Source organism: Neovison vison, chromosome 3, assembly GCF_020171115.1.
Source record: "Neovison vison isolate M4711 chromosome 3, ASM_NN_V1, whole genome shotgun sequence".
Taxonomy (NCBI): Eukaryota; Metazoa; Chordata; class Mammalia; order Carnivora; family Mustelidae; genus Neogale; species Neogale vison.
Genome location: NC_058093.1, coordinates 6,890,044 through 6,898,688, shown reverse-complemented (window position 1 = coordinate 6,898,688; position 8,645 = coordinate 6,890,044).

The following is an 8,645-nucleotide window of genomic DNA, read 5'->3' as shown; positions in this document are numbered from 1 at the left end:
TGTGTTCACGTCCCTTGCCTATTCTTTTTTCAGGTTTTTCTGTCTGTTGTTTGTTTGTTTTTTTTCTATTGAGTTATGTATTCTGGAGATTAATTCCTTGTCAGATATATGGTTTATAAGAATTTTTCCCATTTCACAAATTACCTTTTCATTGTGTTGATTGTTCCTTTCTGTGCAGAAGTTTCTTAATGTCTTCCCACTTGTTTATTTTTACCTTTTTGTGCCTTTGCTTTTGGTTAATCCAAAAAAATCATTGCCAAGACCAATGTCAAGAGGCTTTTCTCCTGATTTTTTTTTCCCCAGCCATTTTATGGTTTCAGGTCTTATCTTTAAGTCTATAATCCATGTTGAGTTGATTTTTGTACATACTGTAAGATTCAGATCTAATTTCACTCTGTGTGGATGTACAGTTTTTCTAACATCATTTATTGATGACAATATCCTTTCTCTGTCGTGTGTTCTTGGCACCCTTGTAGAAGATCAGTTGACCATGAATGTGTAGATTTCTCTCATTTCTATTCCTTTCCATTAATCTATATGTTACTTTATTTCTATGCACTAATAATGAATTATCTGAAAATTAAATTAAGAAAACAATCCCGCTTATAATAAAAACAAAAGTAATAAGATACTTCGAAGTAAATTTTACTGATTAGGTGATAAACTTGTACACCAAAAATTATAAAACATTGATAAAGGGAATTAAATAAGACACAGTTAAATGGAAAGATATTCTGTGTTCATGGATTAGAATAATTAATATCATTAAAAAGTACATGCTACCAAAGTGATCTACATATTCAATACAATCCCCTATTAAAATCCGAATCTCACTATTTACAGAAATAGACAAAACTATCCTAAAATTCATATGAAACCACAAAAGAACTGAAATAGCCAAAATAATCTTCAGCAAGTAGAACAAAGCTAGAGGCATTACATTTTCTGATTTCAAAATATATTGCAAAGCTACAGTAATTAAATAATACGGTACTCTCAAAAAATAGACAGTGTTCTGGGATATTTAAAAGATATGTACAATATTTTAAGAAACCATTTTTAAGACTGATGCTTACTTTTTGCTTTTCCCCACTCGCACCTCCCCCTCTTAGTGATGGTTGTATAAACATCTGAGTATTTCTTAAAACAAGACCATAATAGGTCTTAAATAAAGGAGCAGAATTTTTGTCCAAATAGTAACGTAAGGGGATTAGTTGCTTAGAATTATGGAATACTGTCCCCTAATCCCTTTTCCCATCCTTGTCCACCCAACCCCCAGCACGAACTCACACTACTTCACATTAATAGTGTTAACCAGCAGCACCTGGGTGGCTCAGCCAGTTAAGCGTCTCCCTTCACCTCAGCTCATGATCTTTGGGTCCTGGAATCAAGCCCCACTGGGGCTCCTCACCTCTTTTTTCTCATGCCCGAAATAACACACATCCTCGCCATCCTGTGTACAGAACTGTCACATGATCTGAGCCTAATTCTAAGGAAGACTAGGAAATATTGATAGTTGGTGAGGAGCATGAATGTTTTCCAGGTATTTAAGTCATATGGAACCACAAGTATAATTATCTTCTTATCTTTCCCACTTACTAACTTTGAAAAACTCTCTCTTGTCTTAATGAGCAAAATCAGAATGTAAGCCTTATGACCATTTACTTGTACATGATTGTTCATGCTGTTTGTCCCAGTATTAAATCTAATTCACTCCTCTAGTTGAATATGCAGTGAACCAAATATTAATTTAAAACATAGATAAATCTAAAAAAGTCCATGTATAACACTTCTCTGCTGTCACTATCCCTTCATGGAAGTATGTTTGGGGCTGGCTGATAAAATTAGATGTGTTCAGACATGAACAACTGTGAAGAGCTTACTCCTTTTGGATTTAAGGTGGTGTGGAGTGAAGTATCTGATGAGCTGCTGGCTAGGCCACTTGGCACATTACCCGGTTTAATAGGAGCCCACAAGGCTAGACAATGGTGACGTCAACAGGAAACGTGAGGAGTTAGCTGTGCATGAAATAAACAAAAAGGGGAGGCTGAGCATCTCAGCTACATGCATATAGAAAGTCACGTAGTTTTGCAATAATAGTGGGATATAAACCTTCAACTTATTATTCATGTTATTGTTAGGTCAGGCCTTTCATTTTGCAATAAAACCTAAAAGGAACAAGCTAAAAAAAAAAACACTTTTACTGATTTTCTGTTTTTAAGGCAATTGATAATTGACACGTAAGTTAGACAAAATATCTGTAGACTTAACATCCATCATGATTGATAGCTGTGGTGATGTTGCTGCCATAAGATTCGGAAGACGTATATTTTACCATAATTCAGAGAATTACGGTAAAGATAAATCAGAAAGCGCAAATATCCTGAAATCAGAAATCAGAAACACAAGTCTGAAGAAACATCAACATTTTCTATCATTACTTCAAGAAGACTATACTATCCTTTAAAATAACTAATATGTACTTTGGCAGAGGCGCTGCTGCTTCTCAGGGAATGAAGCATGGCTTTCATTTAGATCAACTGAACTGTTCTAAGTTAGCTCTGTTTTTAATCCAAGTTTTATTTTGCCTGTGAACTGTTTGCCACAAGATATGAACTGATTGATATTCTGGCTCCACTAACAGAGGCAATTTTAAAGGTGGCATTTTTAAAGCAGTGTTGTCAGATGCTTCAAATAGAGAACAGAGAATTTCAATAATTTTCACTTTTTCGTACAAGTCATGGAATGAAAGTAAGCATACAGAAATTAATTCTGCCATAATTGGAAGATCTGGCAGTGAGAATGTTAATCTATATCTACTAATAAGTTCAATATTGAGAATAAAATTATATTTTTTTATGTAATATGACTGCAAATTTTGGTGGAGTAGATTATCAGGTTAAGTTTTCTTCCTAACAAACCCTTAGGTCATAAGTATACCAGAAATCAGTTGTGATTCACATGTGGTACAGAATTATATTTAAAAAGGAACCCAAGTCCACCAATCGCAGTTGAAGCTATCATTGCCATAATTTACACATATTTTTACATACACACAGTAATGAGACATTTAGAATATTTTTATTAAACGGTTGATGTTGAATATATACAGTTGTTCTTTACCACAGATGTAACTGCTTTCTCTCTAGTAAGAAAGATACTTAAAATTGATTTAAAAATCAATTTTTTAAATACTTAATCCTTCAAGGAACTATTTTATAAATCACTTTGTAAATAATGATAAATACTTGGTTTTCTAAATGACATCTCTGAATTTGCTTCCATTACATTCAGTATCAGTTGGAAATTTTTCCTGAAAACATCCAAAAATGATTGATCCCCGAACTTCAGTTTCTGATACCTTTATGAAATTATAATAGTTGATAACAGTGCTTGCTCTAACGCACAAAATCAGGTTGCCAAGTCAAAGTTACGAGTCAGGAATCTTACCAGATTAAGGTTTACAAAGTATTTTTAAGCGTAGAGATGCCACAGTCTCAGAAAAAGCAGAAAGAGTTCTGGAGCATCAAGGGTGGCTCTGATTTAAACATTTAAAGAATTATGCTGGATTCCACGTTGAGAATAGATTATCACACAAGGATAGAAGCAGAGAATCTAAGCAGGCTATGGCTGTGAGCCAGAAATGTAGGTGGCTTAGAGCAGAAAGAAAGAGATGCTGTATTTCCTGATAATGTGACTGTGAGTCCTGTGTCCCTTCATGGCAAGTTTTACTGTTAAGAACAAGAGGCATATTACTTTGTAGGATGTTTGAAATATTTCACTACCTATTATTCCTTAAGTTACCAAGAAAAAAAAATAATCTTTATTGAAAAATATACTGTGTATATGTTTTCACAAGCAGAGGATATATACTATTTCTTTGTATAGCAAGAAATATATGTATGCCATATGTATATCCATAATATATCATGCAATACATACTTACAATGAAAGCATATTCTTAAGTTTTTGTTAAAAGGAAATGGGGGAAAAAATGCACTGCCATTTTACCAGACATAGAACTGGTCCTGAACTCAGGTTTGGCTTCTTGCCACGTGAAAATCAATACTCGAAAGACAAGTGATGAGGGAAAGGAAAGGTGGTTTTTTTTTGTTTTTGTTTTTTTTTTAAAGATTTTATTTATTTATTTAACAGAGAGAAACCACAAGTAGATGGAGAGGCAGGCAGAGAGAGAGAGGGAAGCAGGCTCCCTGCTGAGCAGAGAGCCCGATGCGGGACTTGATCCCAGGACCCTGGGATCATGACCTGAGCCGAAGGCAGCGGCTTAACCCACTGAGCCACCCAGGCGCCCCAGGAAAGGTGGTTTTATTCAGGAAGCAACCTGGAAGGATGGTAAACTAATGTCCCAAAGACCATCTTCCCAGGACGGGGGAAGCTGGAGGGCTTTTCCGGGCAAGACATGGGAAAAGGTGGGGGCTACATGCAAGAGAAGTAGGGGCCCGGGCAGTCAGTCCTACGTCAACATGACTCCGAGCAGACTTGCTGGCATCAGCAGCTGCCGTTTTCAAATGTGATCAGGCCTTATCTTCTGGGAAGGTGTCGTCCTTCTCTCCTTAAGGCCAGTGGTCTGCACATCTCAAAGAAGTGATGCTGTTCTACTGTACACCAAGAGCCCTAGGTCAGGAAGCAAGGAGTGCATAAGCCTGAAGCAAGTTAACCCTTAAGACTGGTTGGAGTGCCTTTACAGCTATAACAATGAAATATTTTCATTAAAGGAAAACATTCATTTCTCCTGGTTGTGTTTTTAGAGAGTATTGTGTTAGAAATATATCATTACATTGAAAAAGTTGAATGGAAAGGTGAAAAAGCTTATGTAAATTTTTACTGGGTGAATTCAAGATATTTCTAATAGCCTACAAGTTTACTTTAAAAAGTAGTTAAGTTTTTAGCCACAAAGACTTATAACAATCTATAATTCAAATGAAAAATTTCTTATATTGAAATAGGCCTACTGTATTTGGGTTCTTGTATAATTTTACTTTTTCATTTCTTTCAAATGACCTCAAAAATTTAATTGAATTTATAAAAGAGATAATCTAACATAATTAACCAGACACGAGAACTATTATTAGGTAGCAACATTGTTTTTTTTAAAAGAACTTCATCTGTGATTAGGTGAGACCCCTGTGTCAAGATTATTTTTGCATCATCACTTCATTTAATAGGATAAGTAAAAGAAGATGAAATTTGAATTGGGCATGCGGTGATAATACATTTCACACTATTGCTAATATTTAGGCTGAACATTGTCAATGTAATGGACTGATCTTTTAGAAAAGTCCTATCTCACAGATCCTGATTAATGATGGGCCCAAAATATATGGCTTCCAAGAGAGATGGGCTTAAACTACACTGAAATAGGGATCTAAAATAAATATAATTTCAGTCTTATGAAGCTCTACCACACTGTTGAATATGGAAAACTACTCTTAGAACTTAAAAATATGGGTTTTTGGTTGGTGGTTTTGTGAGGGACTAAACATAATTTAAAATAATAGGGAAATTGACTGAAAGTCAGTTGCTTTCTACCTGAATATGGGAAAGATCATTTCCCATGTCAGGTTTCAATGGTCAGAGGGGAACCCCCCTCAAAAACTGAAGTCCTCTTTTTTTATCGTCGTTAATAGAGTTGGTTTGATAACAAGGGTCAGTGTCTTATCTCATTGTCAAGGGTATAAGATGTGGTGCTATTTTTTTATTCATCTTTATTTTCAAGTGTATTTATGCACTGCTTTTAATGAATCAAGTACACAATAAATTGTCATTAAATTTTATAAACACATGTTTAAAAATAAACAATCCTGGGGTATAATATATTTGAATTCAATATCAATGGTTTATAAGTGTGATGCAGTAGCTTTCAAAACTGTTATGCTTTTGAAAAATGTGTTTCCTTTTTTGTTTATCCTTAAAAACGCTATTTTCACTAACATGAGCTATGACTACCCAATTTTTGTATAATTTAAAGTAAACTTAAAGTGTTCTTTAGTTTTTTGTTTCAAAGCCTTTATAGATGCATACAGCAAAAGGGAAAGTCAAAGGACTATTGAATTTATTGACTTAAGATGTTTTTATTTGGTCTTGAAGACTTTCAAGAGGGAATGCTGAGTTAACATTTTTTCTCCTATTTTAGAACACTATTATTACTACAAACGTTTGGAATGTGATGATATTTTAACCAATATTAATAAAATGTATTTAGCTTCAGCATAGGGAAGGAAGAAGGATAAAAAGAAACTGCTGTGTGTATGTATAACTTATGTCTGTTTAGAAGTACTATAAACTACACTGGATGTACAGCTTCCCTTGCTACTGTTATCATACACCTGTTTGGTTACTTCCCTCTGTAAGAGTCAGTCTTCTGGAATAGTACACACATTAAGTGACATAAAAATAAACACATGCATTCTATTTTATTATATCAAATAAGTTTTTTTTTTTAAAGATTTTATTTATTTATTTGACAGAGAGAAACAGCGAGAGAGGGAACCCAAGAAAGGGGAGTAGGGGAGGGAGAAGCAGGCTTCTCACTGAGCAGGGAGCCCCTCACCAGGCTCCGTCCCAGGGTTCTGGGATCATGACCTGAGCCAAAGGCAGACGCTTAATGACTAAGCCACCCAGGCACCCGTCAAATAAGATTTTTATGCTACAATTTTCCCTTCCTGTCCTTAATGAGTTGTTCATTGAGCTAGGACTGTTTTCTTGAAAAGTTAATAATGTAATACTACATAATACTACATTTGTTGGTACAATCTTAAATTACTCTTAACAAGAGTTTTATACATAACAAGGACAAATCAAACATATGATCTAGTTACTGTGGTGTGGGGAGAAGTCTAAGTATTTTTATCCTCTCTGCTCAAAATTCAAGTACCTCAAACCCAACACCTACATTTTTATTATGTTAGTTATCTCCTTATTAATTGAAGCATATCTGAGTAAATTAATTTGATAGATCATATAATTACCAAATACAAGTGAAAGTTTCCATTAACATGTGGAATTTGCATAATAGTCTGGAAATATTATTTTTTATATTACAGGATGGTTTTACTGTTAAAATAAGCACTCTGCTTTTATATTAATGAAGTCTCATTCAAAAGAGCTTTGTTTTACCTAGTATTTCTTCCCTTTTTTTCTGTCTGTAATGTTAAGAAAAGTACAATTTGTTTCTGTGAAAATTAATGTCTAAAATATAGGTAACTTTCATTAGATGTTCTGCAAGAAACACTCAGGACTAACTAATCAATTTAAACTCAAATACTTAAAGTGCCTGGGCTTATAAAAAGTACATAGAGTATAAAGGTTTTCACACTTTAATTTAAAATGACTTTCCCCATGAACATTTTCAGAGCTATCATACTTTAACATGTCATATTTGCTCTACCAGTAACTTCCATTTACTTACAGCAGCATAGGTTTTTGGTAAATATATAATAACAGTGATTTTTATGGATCTGCTTTTGTTTGCTTTAAGGTAGTTATGGACAGTAATAAAAGGCCCACTGGAGTGCATTAGGGTTGTTTCTTGTGTTTTAGAAAATTATATCCAAAGTACAGACCCCTATCAGCTTACTGCAAAATGATAGGAACACCGTGATGCCCTGTGATTACCCGCAAGCAGGACCTGCAGAGAGTATAGGGCTTGCTGTCCATTCACGCCTCCTCCATCACAAGATTCTACCTTCAGGGACGGGTCCATGAGAAATCTGGTTCTGTCATAGCCCATGTTGGTATTTCTGAGTAAGTGAATTTGTTTGTTTGTTTGTTTGTTTGAAACTGAAGCAAATAGTCTGTTACTTTAAAAATGGCAAACTGATGGTTTCGTCCCTAATCTTCCTGGAGTCTGGGTTTGTAAGCCAATCATTTTATTTTTGTTGCCTAAGGAAATTCATACTACCTTTCTGTTCTTGTACATAAATATCCATATTAACACCAAATCATGAAACAGTGGACGTCCCTAAAGTACCTTTAAAAGATAGTTGTTTTGTGTTTTCAGTAGGTTCTGATCATTTCACCACACACAGCGTTTAAAAACACTCAAGGGATTTGATATATATTACATTTTTAAAAAAGTAAACCAAAGTATTAAAGAAAATAGCTTTTATGTATTGCGAGATTGGATGGAAGTAAGAGAGTTCTGAACAGGAGCCGAGGTCTGACCTGGGAAACACTGTGCTCTGTCTCAGGCAGACTAATAAATTCCCTGGATTAAGAGGAGCATCTGAAAGTTTAGACAGGAGTATGACCTTTAAGTTTCTTTTCAATTCTAAGAGTCTGCACTATTCTATATAAAACTTGAGCCTGCAGAGTGGTTGAGAATAAACTCTGGCAGATGATCCTGTCACGGATTCTTCAAGGAATTGGAGCCAACCATTTGTGAAAGCAACGGAGGATGCAAAGGAAATATTAGGCCAGCAGACAACCACTGAATCATTCAAGGCTAGGGCACGTGGCTTGTATCTTCTAGCAGCCTGGCGTGGGGGTTCAAAGAGAGCAAGCAGAGCGGTGATGAGCCCAGGCTTAGACAGAGGCCACTGCCCCCTTCTCAGCATTCCGTTGGCTAATGCTAGCCACAAAGCCAGCCCAACTCAGAGGCTGAGGGAAAAGCTTGTTGGAAGAAG